Source organism: Strix aluco, chromosome 8, assembly GCF_031877795.1.
Source record: "Strix aluco isolate bStrAlu1 chromosome 8, bStrAlu1.hap1, whole genome shotgun sequence".
Taxonomy (NCBI): Eukaryota; Metazoa; Chordata; class Aves; order Strigiformes; family Strigidae; genus Strix; species Strix aluco.
The window spans coordinates 15,043,764-15,065,092 of record NC_133938.1 but is presented as its reverse complement, the minus strand read 5'-3'; the positions used below and the strand labels follow the sequence as shown (position 1 = coordinate 15,065,092).

General features: G+C 35.9%; 1 long non-coding RNA gene across 1 annotated transcript; it reads left to right on the top strand.

Moving 5' to 3' along the window:
- The first annotated feature begins 581 nt into the window (after window positions 1-581).
- On the top strand, window positions 582-10,359 carry LOC141926829 (uncharacterized). The gene is made up of 3 exons (XR_012624215.1): window positions 582-611; window positions 4,243-4,392; window positions 10,161-10,359. It is a non-coding gene; the product is annotated as an uncharacterized LOC141926829 (long non-coding RNA).
- Window positions 10,360-21,329: the final 10,970 nt, after the last annotated feature.

Here is a 21,329-nt window from a genome sequence, read left to right as displayed (position 1 = left end):
TCAAGTTAGTGATCCAAATCTGGCCCTGGGAAAAAAGAAACCATTTATGCTCCTAGTGCACAGAATGAAACACTGATAAACAGTGCTTGGCTAAACATTGAATTCAGATGGCATTTTTTTTTTTTTTCTTTTTTTTACAAGTTATAAGTCTAGGCTTGGAGGGGTTTTTTTTGCAAGCTATAAATCTGTTTTTTCTTTGTAAGCTCTAAGTCGGTTTCTCCTGTCTGCCCCTTTAGAATGGCTAAAGAACCTGAAACCATCAAACATGCCCCTAAATAAGACATCAAGATCACTGTATTATTTCTGAGGTTTTGTGCTTCAGCATTTGAACTCATTGCCTGAAATATTAGTGTTCATTTTCTAAACAACACCTTGTCACATGTTTATCTGTCATTCTTTGCATTCTTTCATGTTTGGCTTGTCTGTATAATAACCTGGTTACTGCTAATTTTATCAGATCCAGGAAACAACTTCATCTTGTGTTGGTAATTCTTCATGCCTAAAGAAGTGGCAATTCTCCTTTTCAATTATGTACCAGTTGGCCTTAACTGCCATTTGAGGAGTCATGCATTGTTACTAAGGATCCACAAGAGCATTAGAAAACTTAGCAGGTAAGCTTTCTTTATTTCTTATGATTAAAATAATAACCTGTATGCCCACAAAGGCACTGTGCTCAGCTAGTGAAGACTACTGGCTCCCGCCTTTCCATCAGCTCATGGATTGTGGTACTGCTCCTTGTTCTGCTAATGCATAAGGATTTTGAGTACTTGCTTCCTGCAGTGATGAGACGTACAACCCTGCCAGCATTATTTCTAGGCTATATTTTTTTGGCACAAACTAAGCTCTTTATGCCGGTTCTTTTCCCTATGGCAAAGGCAAGAAACTGAAAGGAATTATTTCACCTAATAGCTCCTTGCCTCACAGGGCTGTTGTGAGACTTAATTAATTAATGTTTGTAAAGTGGTTTGAGAGCCTGGGGTAAAAAGGTGCTATATAAGCACTGATACACATACAAAATATTTTTATTATTAATTCCCAGTCTGATACAATGCCACTGAGTGAATGAAAAGCTGAACTGTAGTCCCCAGCGCAAAACTGGAGATAGGTTGTGCATCATAAGGAGGGGCATGGCAGTGTATTTTTATGTGCAAAATCTTGTGTATAGGGATGTCTTTAAAACATGGGGCAGCTTGAATCAGAATTCTTGCAAAACAGGAAAAAAAGAAAAATGGCTTTTGAACACCACTACTATGCTGTTTTTAATTTCTCTGTCTTTTCTTGTTCTAAGCATATTATCCAGATAAGGAAAATAAACCACACAGGGCTCCAGATATAGTCAAATATCAAAATCATTGCATGCGGACCGTGAAAACTCATTCATGCTGAACATTTGTGGGTTATCAGGATCAAAGAGCACTTCAATATTTATCAAAAAGCATAGCCCACCATGATTTAGTCTTCATTAACCTGGTGTGTATTTGAAGAACTCAATAGAGCTAATGCAGTCCAAGCTAAAGCTGACATTTTTTGACTTAGGAAAACGTTTATCCTCTTGAAGAGATATGTATCAGTTTGTAAATGTTGTGAAAGGGCAGAATAACATAAGGCTCACATGCTATTGGGTTGTCTGAATGCAATAAGCTTTACAGAACTGAATTATGCTTTGTACATACAGTCAAGAATGAACTTGTCATTTCTGTAATACCAGTAAAGCTTATTTCACATATAATGGGACATCCTGCTGTGCATAGATGATACAATTTTTCTAGTTGGATTTAAAAATATTGAAATGAAAAAGAGGCTAAATTAGGCTGTGAAAGCTTGGGTATATGCGGTGTGAAGGGTGTACAACCAGCTGTAGGGAGTTTTGGAAATACATGGCATTACTCCCCCTGCTACTTTAGGCTGATTGGGTTTCATGTCTGAACAAGACCTCGAGGAGTTTAGCTCATATAAAAGACTCTCCCTCTTACATAGAAAGGAATATGGATTGTAATGGGTGTTAGTTTTGATTCCCTGCCACTGCCTTTAGCCTTTTCAGTCTGTTCTTACTGTGCAACTAATGCTCATATCCATGATGTTCAGTTAGAGAAAGATCATTTGAAAACTTGCCATGCTAAAACACTAAATGAGTATTTCAAAGTGAAAATAAAAGAAAGTATTTATGCATATTGATGACATATGATAGACATGTATGTCAGGGAGAGAAATTGAAATGGAGATTATGGCACAGGACTTAGACTACTGACTCAGCTTTTCTATCAGTTTCGTTTCATAACTTAAGCGAGTTGTTTAATTTCTCCAGGCCTTGTCAAGGCATTGAGAATCTTTTTCTTTTCTTATCTGTAGGAAATAGCAGGAAGTGAGGCAAAGGGAGTAGGTATGTGTGACTGAGAGGATCATGAGTGTCAGAAGAATAAAGAGAAATTGGGAGTTTGATAAAGAGATAAAGAGAAATTGGGAGCTTAAAGACACATAAAAGGCAAACACCAGTCAAAAACTGCTTGTTGACTGGAGTTCAAGCTAGAGAAGTGTTTCAGGCACAGGGACTTAGGCACTGTTTATTGCTGATTTGGTCCATATTCCTTTCTGAATATCTGAAAATGTTCTTCTCACATATAAAGTCTTAATGGGATAAGAAAGCTGGTGAGAACTGTGGACACCCATTCCAGTGAAAGATGCATGTCTTTCTGGAGTATCTTTAAACTGAATCATCGTAGGATCCAGAACTGGTAATGGATTCCTTCACTAGCTTCTCCCTGGCTGTTGAATCTCATAACCATTGCATTCTTGTGTTACGTCTTCAGCTGGGATAATAAGGAAATAAAGTACAATATTTGGAGTGCATGGTGATCACTAGAGGAAAGTGAAGCATTACAGTTTACAATTTAAGTATACTTTATATTTAACACGGTTTAACACTGTTTTTTTGCATTTCATTTCCTTGTGGCTGAGGTTTTACTCTCAAATCCTATCAGGAGACAGTTTAACCAGATACTGCCAGTAATCTGCAGCCTGTGCAGATTTCCACATTTTGACTAAAGCCAGATTCTGGGGAACTGCATAACACTCTCTTCCCATAGCACTTGCATAGCTTCTGTCTGCACTAACAAATTGGCAGCGTATGCAAGTTACACCAGACCACTTCATGTCACAGCAATCAGTCAGGTGCTGGGGTAATAAGGCAAAGTAACAGCTCCTCATCCACAGGCTTCCTCCTGTAAAGTCATCCATCGGCGAGTAGCGGGCTGGGCCACTTGGAAGACGGGGAAGTTCCATAATTCCATGTATCATTGAGGAACAAGTCAGAGCACTGGTTGGAGACTGATCAAAAAAAATTAAAAAAGCTGGGCATTTTGCACCACCTGCAATAGAAGCCTGTCAAGGGAAGAAGAGTGACTATCTGGATCTGCCTCCATTTAAATGCAAATTAGAAGGAAAATACCAGCTGCAATGGGAACAGAACAGTGGCCTCTAAAGGTTCAGTGGTTCAGTTTGAATACTGCTCTTGTAACATCAGTGAGTTACTTTTCAAAGGACCTGTGCACCTGTAGTTCTTATTGTTCTCTACTGCTTGAATTGTTTATTCCTTCCAAAAATTATTTTACAGTTCAATGTAAATTTGGTCTTTGTACAGAGCTAAAAGGAAAAAAGTAACAAAAATTAAGTTGGGAGGGAAACGAAGAGGGTGTTACTGGAAATTTTTAGACCCTTGTTTTTCTACTAGTTTTGAAGTAAGGTTCAGCTGGGTTTTCCCTACCAGATTAGTTCCTCCATCACCACAAAAGAGACTGGAAATCTAAACATCTTCCTGGATTAATCAAGTAGAGGAGAAAGCGCTACCAGAGTCTTATCTGAGTCTTCCCCCTGGCTTTTCCACCATACCATCCCTTTACTCCATAAACTTCCAGCAAGTTTAAAGGCTCTCCGGCAGCATAAATATAAGTGGGTTGCCTAAGATAAGGGACACTGCATGAAACGGAGAACATGAAAGCAAGCACACATCGAAACAGCCATCTGCTCAGCCTTGGAATAGGAACATTGCAGAGCTCATCTGTGCATTAGTGTTGCCATTTAATGCAGTTCCTAACAAAAAAAGTTAATAAAATTCATGGCTGTAGCTGACTCACATTATAATGTCCTTCTAGAAAAAGCCTGTACCATTGCTCTGTGAATCTGTGCACAGAATAATAATATGTACCATAAACCAAACTGAAGAGTCTCAGGTTTCTATTGCTGCAGATAGGTGGACTCTGAGTTTACAAGTCAGTTGGAAAACCCTTCTGGACTGGCAGCAAGAAACAACCTGTTTTCCTGAAGCATACCACAGCAGAAGTTGTCCCCAAGCCTGGGAGCCATGTGTTCTTAATATCCACTAACTGTGCCAACAGAGTAAGTATTGAAGAGGAGGTACGGAACAACTGTTATTTACATCACTGGAAAATTGCTAAGAAATGGGATATAAGGTTAATGGAGTCTTAAAACACCTCATCAGCATTATCCATTTCTTCTCTCAGTTATTTTGCACATGGTGGTCCACAATGAAACCTTTCAACATTTACCTTTTACCTAAGGGTTCACTAGAGCTATTACTTACCGGTAGAGGTAATGGTAAGCTAAGCTGATGGCACATGGCAAATACCACAATAAGGGTAATTACTTGCAAATAGATGCTGTGAGGCTCTTAAGAGCAACCATTGTATACAAACAATACAATTTAATAGCTTACCCTACAAATCATTGCAGTCATTTTAAAACTGTCATTCTACAGAGAAATATTATTTCTATAGGCTGGCTCTCACTCTAAAGCCTTTAAGGGATATATTTGCGAAGAGCTACTTTCACTTCATTTATGTTATTAAATTAGGTTTCTCAAACAAATATTGTCAGTAGTATTAGTAAGCAGTTCTTGTTTCATTTACTGAAGATGGAGCTGTGAATTCTCTGAAGGAAAAATTAGAGTGTTTTAAGATATGCAAGAATTTGGAGGGCACAATACATTGCATCAACTATTTTCTGCTGTAAGTGTTTTTTTCATAGATTTCCAGAGACATTTTATACTTTACACAGAGACATAAGAATCCAGAAGTCTCTAAGTACAGAAAGACAGCAAACCAACATATTTCAGAGTTTGAAAAACACATTTAAGATGTACTTTGTTTAAGATATTTAGAAAACAAGGTATTTAACTGCAAGATATATTAAGTAAGTGTTTAAAACATATGAAAGAGGACTGCAAAATGCTGGAATCTGTCAGATTTGGGGGACTGATAGGCTTTGTGCATGTCTGTGTGTGCATGCATGCCTATGCTTGTGACGTCTTTGATTCAACTGCCAATGTAATTAACACACTACCGTGGGAGATGGGGGTGGTGCTTATTTTCCAAATCACAAACTCCTTGTTGTTGAGCCCAGGACTGTCTCAACTGGTGTTTCTAAACATCTCATGCTGAACTATTTTATTTGGCATAAATAAGTAAATGATTTGTAAAAGAGGGGTTCTGACCTCACACTTCCTTCTTAGATGAACTCCAAATGTTGAGGATATTGGTCTTGGACAGGAAGGGTATGTTGCATTGCCATGCCCAAATCTTTTTCATATATTTTCCCCTAAATGGCTCAGGGACCATTAATTGTGAATCAGAGGATCCTTAGTGCTTAAATTATGTTTGAAAATGAAACTCGGACTCCTAAGCTACTTGGAGCCTTTGGAAAATGTGATTCTTGCAAGGATTTATGCCCATTCACAATACGCCACACTTGGAGTCCCAGCACTGTCACAGTGAGTCACAGGAATGGGGGTTTACAGAGGCATTCAATTGCTGGATCTTGGGTTACATGAAACAGGGTTAAAATCACAGTCCCAGTGATACCTGTGGCAAAACTCTCAACAATTTTTGGATTTCACTGAAGGATGTGGGATGGAATTACAGAGGAAAATACCAAGTTTTAGATATCAGAGACATTCATAGACTGCAGCTAAATTCTTTCTTAGTGTAACACAAATAAATTAATTTGGCTTAAAGAAAATGAACGTTGACAAGTGCTTGTAACAGTGGCAGCAGAGGAATTTTTTTTAGTTTAGTATATTAGTGTTTGCTACAAAAACTGAGGAATTAGGAGATCCAGGTTCCCTTTCTTCCTGTCTGAAGCAAATTGAATCTGTATCTGTCATCGATCACTAGCTGCTGGAATGGATAACAGCACTTGTTGGCTTCTATTTAAAAGTGCAGGACAAAACACTGAAAATACAATAAATGGGATCCACTTCTGAAATTAACTTTAATTGAGAAGTGGAAGATAACAGAAAGAAAGCCCAGTGGACACTTTTACTTGAACTAAATTCTCTATTCCAGAATTTTTTCATTATCTTGATTTTTAGTCTCCTAACTAAGAATGAGAAGACTGAAGGAAATCTGAAAAAAAAACAGTCATGAAACAGAACATGAATAAGTCTGTATTCTGCAAGTACAGCTTAGATGTGACAGGGCTGAAGAAATTGCTACAAATTAATATAATACAGAATCTAAACATGCAAATAGATTAAACAGATGTGACTACTAATTAATGAGTTAAACTGAAAAGAGAGGCCTGAAGGTTATTCCTACTTACAAACAGTTTCCAATATAACTAGCAAATGAAGAACATTTTAATCTTTTCTCCTGCACTGTGTAGCAGTGGTACTGGTACTTAGCTCTCTGTCTGCTACATACTCAAAATTTTTGCCACTATCTTCTTGCTTAAAATCTGCACAGAACTTTATACATTGCAAATAATGTTTAAATGTGCCCAGCTAACCACTGAAGGCATTGTCACAGAACAGAGGACTGATGCAGACATATCAGATACTCTGGCAACAGTAGCATAATCCAATCATTCATTAACATAAATTAAAGCTGCAGTGCTGCAGGTCTAAGAATTGACAAAAAGTATGAAATCTGGAAGTTAAAAGGACCTGGGTTTGTAGGGATCTTTCAACGCATTGTGCTACACAAACCCTGCCTGCCTTAGCCAATGGACAGGGAATTTCATTTACCTAAAAATGGAGGCTTTGAAGAAGCTGATCAACACAGAGTTCAGCCTGGTGTTATGGGCTAATGAAATGACTAGATCAAGCCTCTTTAGAAACTGAAATAACAATGTAGTAGCACCTTTACACATCATCTATTTTGTTTCTTAAATAAAGCAGTTATCTTAGATGTAATTATGATGCTTCTCTGATTTTTGAAGCCTGCTCATTATATTCAGGCTGTAGTTTTCCCTTCTGTGTCAACTGCTAGGTGTTGTGAGCTTTCTGAAAGGCTAAAAAGCCGTTCAGAATGACTGAAAAGTGAGTTTGTACTTAAAGAATAGAAATGCCTCTTCTCATGGTGCCACATATATACAGTTTTTGGGGTTTTCTCTGAGTCTAAGACATATTATATTTTTAGTCCCACAAGAACTATGGCAGCAAATTTCTGTAGCTTGTGAAGTGGGTTATACAAAGGGATTTCACTTACTCATGCAAAGAGTGAAATTCTCTCTGCATCCTTTTGCCACAGGAAGTTTCCATTGTACCTGAAATTGCTGAATCCTCTTGCAATCATCAACCTATTTGAAACACAAAATTTTAATTTAGAAGAAATGACAGATGAAACATATGCATTTTGAAGAATAAACTGACTGTATGGATTTCCTAATCTTATATATTTTATTTAGAAGATGCTTAACCAGTTAATTGTGCCAAATTCTACTTTTCATTTTCAGGAAGAATCCAAGATTCCACTGTGTTATTACACATAACATCTAAATATATCAGAACACCTACATTTAGTCTTTTAGATACAAAGATGACTCTTGATTAGCCAGAATTGCTGGTACTTCTCTGTTTGCTGATGTAGCAATATCTGTGTTTTATCTATTTCTGATTTCAGCCTCCTTTATTTTCATCTCTTGCCACCTCAATGAACCTATTACCTTCAAAAATGCTGTATTTGAAATTATACAGAAAAATCATGTATGTATGCAGTTTATATAAACAAGATTAATGTTAAGCAGAAGAGTAAAGTTATTCATGAACCTTTTAGGAGAGTAGCAATGTTTCTCAATGGAAGTGTATAAATACATTAACCCCAGTGTGTGCATCTTAATACAAGTGTTAACTGAGATTTATAAAACATTCATTTTTGGCTACTATACCTGATTTCATGTTGTAATTGCTCTTGAACTTAGCTGAATAATTTGAAGTCTCTCTCTAACTGTATACTGTCTTTCTGCCTTCCTGTCGTTCATCTTATTGGACCTTATGAGTATTTGGACAGTGTCCCTCAGGTTGCACTCAATCAAATGTTTATCATGTTATTAATTTAATACTTTTCAGTCTAGCATATATGCTTCAAGAGATTTCTTCAGCTGTTTTCATAATCATAAACTGAAAAAAAAATATTGAAAAGAACCTTTCTGGATGAGCAGCTCAGGTTTCTGTGCCTTCTAGTTGGGAATTACAACTTCACTCTCTGCTTGACCTAGAAGGAGTACTCAGTATTACAGAAAGGCTGTATTTGCCTTTCCCAGTGGTACATGAGAGCTTCCTTCCCTTGTGTTGCAGAATGTGCTATATAACATTGGACTGCAGTAACTGGTTTGACAAGACTCAGCTTTTATGGTCATTGGCATTCTGTTATTGTTAAAGAGGAAGCTTAGCTTGACTCCAAAGTGGAGTAGCCTAGAGCTTGACTTTGGATGTGTCTTATAGAGAAGACAGAGATTTCAAGAAGAAAGCACTTCATCTCCTGGCAGTGTGCTTGGGCAGTATTTCAGTTTTGGTGGGAGGAAAAAGAACTACTGACAATAAAACTAGTTCTTTCTAGATGACTCTCTGTCTAATGGTTCCTTCTATGTTTGTCATCTAAATACTGATCTAACATGACTCTGCACAGGATATCATTTGAAAATTATACCAGATGCAACATCACATGTATTTAGGAAGTGATAAAATGCGTTATACTTAAGATACTAATGTAAGACAAAATCTGCAAAACAACACTTAGCCATGGGATTTATTAATGATTATCCCAAGCATGTGTTGACTACAGAAACAACACTATGTACACTCAGCACAAAATGAATAAACAATCTAAAGGAAAATGTAATTATATGAATGACTAATAATGATAATAGCTTTAGCATAGATATCTCCTTTTCCCTGTCTTTTTGCCTTACAAAGACATACTGTTTCATAACTCGCAACTGCTTGAAGCTGACCAGCTGCATGTATGTAACTTTTAAGCAATTGAACATTTAAAGTGCTCTGTAATTTATTCTGGGTTCTCAGCAGCCTGGGATTCCCATTTTCAGATATTAAGCCATAATTTTGATCCTGAGTCTCTCTAATAGTGATGCAGTCCCCAGACCTTTTTCCCCAAAGATGTAGGATACATTTTTTTCCCTAGGCTTATAATTTTCCTGGAGCAAGACATCACTATTTCAACAGGAAGGCAATAAAACATTTCTGAATACTAGAAATGGCAGTCTCCCCTGTAATAGATTCCTATTTATTTTTAACAGAATCAATAGCTGTTTGCAAGTAATTGCACACTGCAGTCTGTAAGTAAGGTAAGATTGAGAGTATGCAGCTGTCTCACGATTCACGTATAGTAATCTGATGAAGTCTGTGCCTACTTTCTACGAAATCCACAGTGCCAACTCTTTCAGCACATTCGTAAGAGTGACCCCTTTCCAGATGGCTCCATATATCCCTTATGAAATCCATCAATACAGTAAACTTCCTTTGCCTAACCTCTGCATTGATTGAAGTACTACATTTGCTAGTAGAACTCAATGAAGCTAATCATCACACAAGTGCAACTCGACGTTTCCTATTCAACAGTCTTCAAAATACCCGAGTATCATCATAATTGGTCTGCAGTTGAGTATATTTCTATCTTCATCATAGAAGAGGATGGAGTATACCCTTTTATACTCAAGTAACTTACTCATCACATACAAGTAAGTCACTAGCCAATTGTTTATTGTGATGAAGAGGACGTTCAAATTAGGTGTCTTTCTTTGAATTTCAGCCTAACTTTTCCTCTCCAGCTTCTCCACAATACACAGTTGTTTTAGCATAAGTATTAATGAATTATATGCAAAATAGTAATTTTAAATTTTTTTCCCCCCAGATGACCTTACTACCAAAGCTTGACTGGAATTTGACTTCAATCATCATTAGAATCTAGAAGACAAAAAGGCACAGTACTGTCAGCTTACAAGGCTTTTGCTTTCAGGAGAGCAGTCACATTGTTCATTCTTATTTGAATAAGATGTTCCCTTGAGAATGGTTGGGGTATATGTAACCCTAATTAAAATGCTGCTACTGAAAGGAACTGCCTAAAGATGTACAGCTCTCAATTATAGTAGAATTTTTATTTATTTTGATTTATAATAAGAGGAAAAATCTACCTATTTTGTGCTCTTAGAGTTTTATTACTTCAGATGCAATAGATGTATACAGGCTATGCAGTGGAATCACTAAAAGGATGTTCACAACATAGAAGACAATGCAAACTTATAACACTGGTTTGTACCTTGCATGGAGGTAATCAAAGTGGGTTTATGGGCACCCCCAGGGTGCATAGTCTGTGTTACATGCAATGATGTAATGTCTTGGAGAATCTCTCAAGAAGACAAATGTTTAAAGGCACAAAACTCAGGGTTTTTTGATAGTCAAATTCATATTTGTGAAGTGAATATTTTATACATTTATCTGGCTAGTCTAGAACATAAACATACATGCACAAGAACAGGGAATGTGTTTAACACTCTAATTCAGAGAATGGCATAGCCACTGACTCCTGGGTAGACTACAGATGTTTTGCTATCGTTGCCAGCTGCTACGTGCTTCTAGAGAAAGGAAGATTTTTTAAAATGAGACACAACACATGAGCTTCAGGTTACATGACATCACAGGAGATCAATCAGCTAAAACTGGAAGTACCTAATGGAAGATATTTCATGGTGTCCCAAATTTAAAGAAATGGCTTATCAGAAGAGATGTTTAAAAGTTATTCTTGAGGGCATAAGAAAAGTATATAATGGTTAAGTTAAATTTAAAAATAATATTATATCATAATAACATTTTTTTAATGAAAGGGTGATGACAAAGTATTTCAGGGGGAACCCTTTTCCAGCAATCCCCTTGTATTTCCTTATCTTTGGAATCTGCTTCCTTGCTCTGACAAAGGCCAAGTGTTGACTTCTAGGGAGTGTTAAAAAGTCTTTTTTTCTTCTTTTTCAAGGAGAAATAAGATCATAGCTCAAATTGCAGGGAATGCATGATTTCCTTTGCTTTTTGGAAAGTTTTTCTTGTTTTTGTTGAGTGCTTTTAATTATAGTTTACTATATGTCAAGTGAGGTTTTTCTCTTTACATATAAATTCAGGTACTGCAACTTACAAATGGAAAAAAATAAAAAGATTTATCAGCAAAAAGAAGTCTAAAATACAGTTGTCATTCCTTTTACATACTTCTAATGACGCTTCAAGTAAAAAAAGATAACAACAAACCACAAAGGCTCTTTATTAGCAAAGAAATAAATTTCTGTGGTACTGTGCCAGCAACATATCTGCAAGATCGTTCTTGGTGAAGAACTATTGAAGTCTGGACATAATAAAAATCCTCTTTCATATTTCAACCACATGCAATCAAACACCAGTTTAATACCATGGTATCTATCATCACATCATCATAGTTATTTGCTTTAGTGTCAGCTGTTTCACTAACAGTTTGAACCCACAGCCTTTCACTTGCTGCCTCTGCTAATACTTGGAGTGAGACTGGTTCTGATGCCATTCAGAGACAAAAAAACTGCACAGGAGTTCCAGAAACAAACAAACAAACAAAGTAAATTGTCCTGACACTAATAAAGCTACTCATAAAACCTGTATCAAACTTCTCTCTAAACAAAAGTTTACTTTTGCTTGGAACAAACTTGAGAATATAATCGGTGGGAAGAAGATGAGAAAACTGTGGTAGTTGCAGTGTTGCACTACTACACTTGCTGAACTGGCAACAGAATTTAATTAGAACTCTGCGTAACAGCACATCTATTTAATGCCCATATTATGACAAAAGTGTTACTGCACTATGCTTTTCTGACATCCAACAAATACCATAGTTGTATTAGAAAGATGAACATGAATATTTAACTAATGAACAATAATGAAAATTTAACAGTAATCTAACTAATTAGAATAAGTTATCCAAAGAGCAGGGGAGAAAGGAAAGTTTTAATTCAGCACTTTCGTAACTTCAGGAATTTTTTAAAGTGAAAATGTTTTTAACCAGTTACTCTGAATAGTATAATCAGTTTTTATATTCTCACTAAATTTTGAAATTTAACTGCAACTCCATTATTACATAACAAAACCTAAATTAATGAAAGGTGATCTTTCCAATAGGTTTCACTGAAAGTGCACTATTATTTTCAAATACTTAGGTGCCTTTCAAATACTTAGGTGCCCTAAAGGTGCCCAACTTGCAGAACATAAATTGTTCACTAAACAAGCCATATTCCTTTGTAAGCCTCAGATTTGGATGACCGTAGTGTATTTATACATCTGGAAATACAAAAACCGAAATGTTTTGTGCAAACATTCCAATGATTCCAGTTCCAATTGTCAGGTTTAAACTATAAGTATTTGTGTACATATTTGTACCTGGTTTTGAAGAAAACAGTATCTTTTTCAATGTTTATATACTGGCAAATGTAATTCAGACTAGCCATGTTTCAAAGCAATATAGTATTAAAAAGATACTGATTTTGGCTGCATAGCTCTTTTAGTATTTACAATATAATGGATTTTCTCCATTCCACTTTAATATATGTTAATGAAATAACAAGGATAAGAATAAAATAATTTTATGTAACAGTATTCATTTGTTGATTTAAAGCTATTCTCTTTAGTAAAAATACTGCAACCTCAAACTAGAGTGTGTCAAAATCAAAGCTATATGTCAAAAGCACTCACATTAAAAGCTATATTCAGTCACAGCGCTTTATGCTTATAAAATACAGTTTTAGACATGTTGAACAGCTATGGTGTGAACAAGTAACAGGGTCATGAGCATCATATCTCTTTCTTATTTAAATTTTCAAAGCCTATCACATGACTTGTCTGTATTTAAGTGGAAAAAATCCCTGTGATCAGAATGTTGCAATGAGTTTATTAGATTTAAATTGTGTAATAGCTTAAACATCAGTGCACTCTAACAGTGTTGCTCTTTCACTCACTGAATTTCAAAGAAACAAGGGGAGGTAAATCTAGATTTGTTTATTCCATTTGGCCTAGAGGAGAACCTCCATCAAGCACGGTCAGATGGGCTTGTACTATCCAGTGGCAGAGCCTTAAGCCTATCCCACAGAGTGCAGTGGCCCAGTGAAAGACTGATCAGTTCATTAACAAGATTTGAGACTAAAGGCATGCACCAGGCTAGGAAAACATCCCTGAGAGGGCAGAGGTGTTTGTGTTATAGCTCACGTTACAACTTGCAGTCCATTTCTGACACAACCTCCATCCCAGCCTTCAATCTCTAATTCTTCTCACCATACTAAAATTACATTTCTGAAGATCAGGATCCAAAAGCTGTTATATAGGTGCATATGATACATATAGATTAATGTGCCATATAATAGTGGACAGGAAAAAGAACTTCCTAATCACCTGAGTTGAATGAACGAAGGAAGACATATTTGCCTGCCATCTGTTAATGTAAATGGTGCAGCTAATTTAACAGTATTAGAGCTGAATCATCATGCTATTATTCCAGTTTTACATGACTGTGAAACTGGAAGTGAATCATTAATATCAATGAAATTATGCTGGTGTCAGCCATGGAGTAATCTGCAGAGGGGATCAGGTTCATTAATTTTAATAATTTATGATACAGTGTAGGCTACACAATTTTACTAAATCTACTTTTATTTAATGTGACCCACTGATCCTTGTATGTATTACAAATCATCCAGTGTATTTGATGTGTCTATTATATGCAATTTCTGACAAAGCATGACTTTTTAGCAGAGTGTACTAACTTCTGAATTTATCTGGGAAGACTGCTGACCTGATCCTTGAAATGTTAACCAAAGTGATAGCTTCTGGCAATGAAGATATCACCATGAAAAGATGAACTTTTCAGACTGCAATAGTAGTTTGAAATCTGAATGTAGAGCACTATATGATGCATCAAAGTTAATGAGTATAAATTAAATGCGATAGAGCACCTAAAAAATCACTGATTTAATCCTTCATGTAACAAAGCTTTTGAAAAGAATTTTTATGTGATTTTTTTATCTTTCAATCTTTGTAAAATGAAAATGAATGAAATTTGCTTTGAATTATAATGCTTCACTATTATTAAGGTAATCTTATAAATAACATGAAATAAAGTCTATAAAAAGAATAATAATAAATTGAAAGTTTAAAGAACTTTTAAAATTTATCTATGGATTAATAATAGGAAATAATGACATGTTATAGTCATACCTTTCAAATTGACTTTATTGTAGAAACTACTAAAATTTTTTCTTAATTTTTGATAGTAATTGATTGATGATAATGATTTTCTTAACTGATGGTTTTAAAATGGCTGGTAAGATCTTCATGTGATAGATTTTGACATTGCTCCTCTGATCCAATAATAATACACTAATTTGTACTAGTGCAAGGTCTGCTGGCCACTTTTATTAATATCTTCGGTTCGATTTCTAACCTCACTCGTCAATGGGTTCTACAAAGTAGTATATGTTCCTGTAAAAATGGATGGAAAACTTGCTTAATTTGAACTGATGATTATTGCTGTAATCAAATTCTGCCTCCATACAAGTTCAAACTCAAAAAAAAAGTCACTGCAACTCCTTAAAGTTGCACATCACATTTCAGGGAGTTTGGTCCCTTGGAATATTATTTAGTATGTTCCATATTCCTTTTTGCAGGAATTCATCTGTACAGAAGGAAAAATTGTGAAAAGATCTTAAAGACGACAGATCTGTTAAAGAGAGGACAGATATAGATCTGCAACAGAAAGAAAGGAAGATGGAAATGGAAGGGATTTGGCAAGAAAATAGCACATGGAGAAAGAACTAATAACTTAAAAAGAAAGGTAAAGCCAAAACATAACCTATGCTCCTTTTTAGTACATACACAAAACAAATAAATACATTCCTGGGGCATTTGTCACTCGGAAATGACGCTTGTAATTTGTCAAACTTTTAGCAGTCCCAGCAGAATTGAAGTTCAGAGAATCAGGTATGAGGAGGAGCCATGCCATGTCTCAAGGATAAACCGTATTATGAGTGCGAGGAAACCCAAGAAACTTTCCTGCTTCTTTCTATTTCTTTTTCATCCTGTGTTGGGACACCAGCTGTGTGGACTCTAAGCTTCCTAGTATGTGCTGTGAAAGAAAGAAGAGTGCATGGTCTTCTGATACCTGAAACACACTGCAAAGCTGAAGCAATGCATGTGGGGAAACTGGTGGCCTTTTCCTTCAACAGTGTTGGTGCACCATATGGACTTCATGCACTTTCCTGCATCAGTCAGAATTTCACTGTACATGCTATGCAAAATTAGCTTTTATGAGTTCAGAGGAGTTGAATGCCTGTTCACCTAATTCCTGATTATTTACTTACAGCTTTGCAATGACTGAGTAGTATCATTTACTTCAGACCTGTAAGTTACAGATCAGAGCTATACATTACACATGAGAATCTCTGAAGTAGCAGTAAATGAACTGCAAAAGGGCCCAAATAAATATGTGAATATCTGGAAACTTTCCCCAAAGTTATATATCTGAACAGAAGTTTGAAATCTCATCAAATATTGACCTTCCTAATTTTCTGTCTTTATATGTCAAATATAGAGCTAGCCAATTTGTTTGTGATATTCCATTGCTGTCATTATTAATATAGTTCAAGAACTTTTTAACTCTTTACATTCTTTTTAGACATGAAAGTTTCCCTTTTACTTTTCCTCTTTTTCTAGTTTAAAAAGTATGTTTAAAGGGAAAGTCTGAAAAGCTAAAGGAAAACAAAATGTTTCAATTATTGTAGCTGAAAAACAGGGAAATGAAAAACAACTCTTTAGAAATTATCCTTACTCCCTGTTTTCTGTTTAAAAACATTTCAAGCTCTGTTTATCACTTTTGTTATTCCTCTAATATCCTTCAGATAATTTGCTTTGAATTTTTTAGTGAGATCTTTAGACATCTGTCCTTTTGATTATAAAGTCAAAAAGTTGAGGGTATTTCCGTGATTTTATGATGCATTGTCCAAGATAAATAAACAGATAAAAAGTAGACAAACCTGAAAAGGGCACAGATTGTAGTTCAGGCAGGTTTTTATTTTACACAAATCATTAATCCATCCATAAATTTAGACAGAATGGAGTTATTCTCATTCACCTTATAATGATTTACATAATAAGTATAAGTTTGAAAAGCCATTACAGCTTGAAGTTTATTTCTTAGCACCTCTGAGCATCTTAAATACCTTTTAATTTACCTTTTTTTTTAATTTACTAAAGAAAATGACACAGATGATACCAGGAATTTATCCTGTTAGGTCTTGTGTCTGATAAATATTTAGACATTATTGCAGTCATTTTGTCTTGGGATATCACCTTCCTCAGAGCAGTCACTGATTCACTTTCCATCTTGCTTGGTACTGTTAACATTGGCACATGAGAGGGTAAAAGCTAAGGAACCAGAGCTCTATGAACACAATTAATCAGGAGAATATCTACAGAGTAACTAAGACAATGACTTTAATCTGTAGTAAACTTGACAGAAAATCTAGCTTCAGCTTCCTTCCTTCCAGACGAAGTACAGATCATACATATACTGCTTAAGTTAAAACTATGTTTCTAATTCAGGGTTAACAGGTTGGGGTACCTAAAACTGAGTATGAGAACTAAATCAATACTCAACTGCTCATTCAAGGCTGTAGAAGCATCAAATGACTTCCCTTCACACCATATTGAAGATACTTATCACTTGTTCATCCTTGTGCCCTGAGCATGGATTTGAAGGCATAATCTTCTGCATCTGAGCCTGAAAAATGCAGTTAGTTAGTTGCTGTGCAATAAGTAGGGGGCAAATACAGAATGTGAACTCAAGAAATAGAAGTCTGGATAGAGCACCTGCAATGAATTGGGATTTTACTGCCATCTACCCTCTTCCCACTCTGGGGAAGGTGGCTGTCCTTGCAGCCGAATCGTCAGAAGAGATGTATGTGTGTCTGTGCCTCTGCCTCTCCAGCACACATCTGGGTGCCCTAGTGGGCATCCATCCTCATCAGTCATTGAAGCTAATACAAAAGAATCTCAAACATGCTTAATTATCAGCCAGCAGATGGCAGCTAACTTTTTATGTCTTAAAGCTACTGGTACAGGTGAATATTTCCCCTGAATGCATGCAGTCTATATTTTTGGAGTGGATCATTCTGGAACTCTTTCTTAGACCATATACAAAACATTTAGCTGAATATCAGGTTAGTATTCATGTGGTTATCGCTCTATGGCTTCAGTATACTCAGATACACTCTACTACTTCAGTTCCCTTTTAATGTAATAGGTTTACCTCTAAGATTTTTCCTTATTATTTGGATGCCACTTCAGTAGACTTCTCAGAATAACAGGGTAGTCACTGTCACTGTTTTGTTTATGCTGTGGATTTATTATAAATATTGCTTTACACTCTTTCTGCGCTTTGGCTGATGCCTGCATTTATATGGACAGAATGACATTTAGCAATATATCTTGCACCCTGGCACATTTAATTAGTATGTCAAACTTGTGCTTGTGCTTCTATTTCTATTTCTAAAGCAGAAGCACTTTGCTCATAGTTTGGTGTCAGAATGCATGAAACCTCCTTGGCATACTGTGAATTAGAACCAGCAGCAAAATGAATGAATGATTAGCATTGGGCATGGATCCAGTGTTTGACATTCCACTCATTAGAAAGTCTACTCTAATTAACGTAATTGGAATCTACTGGGTGTGCCATTGATGGATTTACTTGTCACCACAATTTTGTTTTATGTTCCATCAAACTCATTGGTGAAAACATGATGTATGCTAAGATTACCTTGTAAAGACCCAGTTCTTCAGAGGGATCTGAAAATTACAGCCTCTTGCTCCCACATGGGGACTTAATGAAGTCAATGGGAGGCAGGGTGCATGCTAGTGAACCCCTTTGCATGATAATTATTTTTTCATAGTCCATAGGAGTTATACGTAACAGACATAAAACTTTGCATTTGTCTAGCACCTGGGGATTTCAAATGATGTCCTAAACACCAAGGAATCAATTGAGCCACTTTTCCTAATGCTAATGGCACCTTTTCCTACAAGGGGTCACTGGAAGTACTCAATAAACACATTGGGGCTACTCAATACATTGTCAGAATCTGTCTGTAATTAAGTCAGCCTTGTGAAAACACTGTTAAAAATAAAATGATATACATCTTCTGACTGGTATACAGGGAATCTGTTATTTCCATAACCATACAGTAAATGATTAACTAAACCAGAATGAGACCATGGACTCTGTTGAATGAAAACCAGCTTTGCAAGTTGCCACTTGAACCATCAGAACTACTAACTTGAAGGATTTTATCCTTTTATCTATAATCCTGACATAGCCATCTGAGCTGTAGCCAGACATTTCACAAAGAACTTTTGATTTTCAACATGAAGGTGTACACCTGTGTTGTCTTTCCATCTTCTTTATATGCATATACATATTTCATTAGATCAGGGCTCTCATAATGGTGGGCATATAATCTATTCTTGATCTGGAAAACAGCATTGATATTAAATGTACATGGGAGGTTTGATTTCCATCACACTTTTCTAGACTAAGGCATAAAATTCTGTAAACAGAATGAAAGAAGACATACTTCAAGCTTTGAAAGCATGAAATGGTTAAATGGATACGAGTGGAAGGAAAATTTACATGATGGGGAAGATACATAGACAAAGCTAAATCTCTTTTATTAATATAAAATCTGTGGTCATACTTGGAATGAAATATGTATCCCCAGAGAAGTTTAAAGAATACACGCAGCAAGAAAAATACCCTTGTTACCTCATGAATAATGGGCTTCAATAGATATCATGATAATAAGTATATTTTAGGAAACAGTACTGTTTATAGTAGTCTGTTGAAAGATTAAAAGGATTTAACATTTCATTTACAATGTCTATTTTTCCTTATAGCTTTCTAAGAACAGGTCTGGAGAATGTGTTGCCTCTTTACAGAAATTTCATGAGAACAGAAATACTCTTGTCATCAGTGGTTGTGGTTATTAATATGGGACTGTGGAAAATTTCCTCTTACCTAAACTGAGTTTTGTGAAACTAATTTACATTTATTTAAAATCTAGTGAAGACTTACAGATGTGATGAGTGAGAGAAGTTAGAGTGGTATCTGAAGATGGTACTAGCAAGTGAGGTAGGAGTTTCTGCTGACCTTTGTGATGTATAAGCCACGGGTTGAGATTGTCTGAACTAAAAATAAGAAGAATTGCAAAAATCATTACAAAATGAAAATGGCCTCTCTTTTGATTTCGGTCAAAATATATTTCAAAGAAGGTCATGCAAGTATTTCTATAGTTCCCGCCTCTAGATTCCCTAAAGAATTTCAATTTAAATGAATGTAAAAATATCTTCTCAATAAAAAACTTACTAATCCTTTGCTCACAATGAAGTGTGTGCACATCTAAGGCAGTTTGTGGTAGCAAGTGCACCATATAGCCAACTGAAATATTGGAGAATGCCCAATTTGATTAGGATTAAAAACTAGATTCGTGAGAAAATTAAAGTTTGGTGGACTACAGTAAGAAACTCAAAACTAAACAGAACAAATGAAGCCAAAGCATTTTCCAATAGTCTTTACATTCCATTAAACATAGGGTGAGTAGACAAAAATGTTCAAATTGATAGGAATGAGTTATACTCTTATGACAAGTATAGTTTTCGTAACTTGGTGGTTTGCTGTCTCCGGAAAAAGGTGACATCCTCTTGATAACTTTCATTCATCAAACAAAATTCAGCCTTTTAACCTTTGGGAAAAGTGTAGGTGACTGAACTTAAGCTTTCATATGCATCTTGCATCTTCCATTGGTGACTCCCAAACCTTTCACTTCACTAGGCATCTGTGACATAATACATTATTTCAGGCAATTGAGAAGCTAGACAAAGAAGGGACATAACTCACGCATTGGCCTGGAAATGCAAATCCAGACAATTAAATATAGAAGCACTATGTTCTCAAATGTAATTTTCCAAGTCTATGCTAGAAGACAAAATAGAAAAAAAAAAAATCACAGAAAAGCACAAGTTGGTCTTGAAAAAAAGAAGGAGCCAATTAAGATAATTACCCATGAAAAGTACTTTTATTTTGCAAGTCTCTATCTTCATGTCTCTCTGGAAGTCTGCATCTTCTGAACTTAAATGTGTTTTGCAATCTGTTTGTATGTTTTTTTACTTGGAGCATATTTGTAAAGAGCATAAAGTTGCTTTTCCTCTTTAATTTCTTGTCATACACAGCTTGTTTCTGAATAATGTGTGAATTACAAAAGAATCCTAGGTCTGGATCAACTAAAGATCCATTGCAATGGTTTGCTTCATGACCTTTTGAGGGGGTCCCACATTTTTCAAAGTTTCTGAAGATTTCATCCTTAGGAGCATTTTTCTACTAGGATCAGGCTCATGTTCTCTCTGCTATCAAGAAGGGGATGTCCATTTTTCTCAGCTACTGAACCAATGCAGTCACCCACTGTAAGGAGACAGGTCCATCTTTTTCTCAGGAGACATACCTCCATTTTTCAATATCAGAAGGGATTTGCTCTGGAATTTTACTTTGGCCCCTGTCAATACTGGTTATTTTGAGCACACTTCTGGATCTAGCAATGTACAAGTATTAATCATGTAGTGCAACACAGAAGAGCAGGGTGTTGCATTTAAAAAAAAATAATTATGAACATTTTAAATTCAGAAATTGTTCTAAATCTTGCTAGAGGTACATTAGAAGTAGATCTGAGATTTGTGTATTGAGACTGTGGATAGCTTAGATTTTTTTTCAGCTTATGCCACTGTTGAAATGGTCTACAATTTTGGGACAGCAGAAATCTAGACAATGGCATTCATCATCCCAGCACCAAGGTTGGCAGGGCTTATCTGCACTTGTTAAGTGTTAGGTGTTCCACATAGTATCAAGAGAGCTGGGAATCTCAGTGCCTTCAGATGTACAAAAGCAACCAATCATGTTGATTAGGGAATGATTAGAAATAGCCTC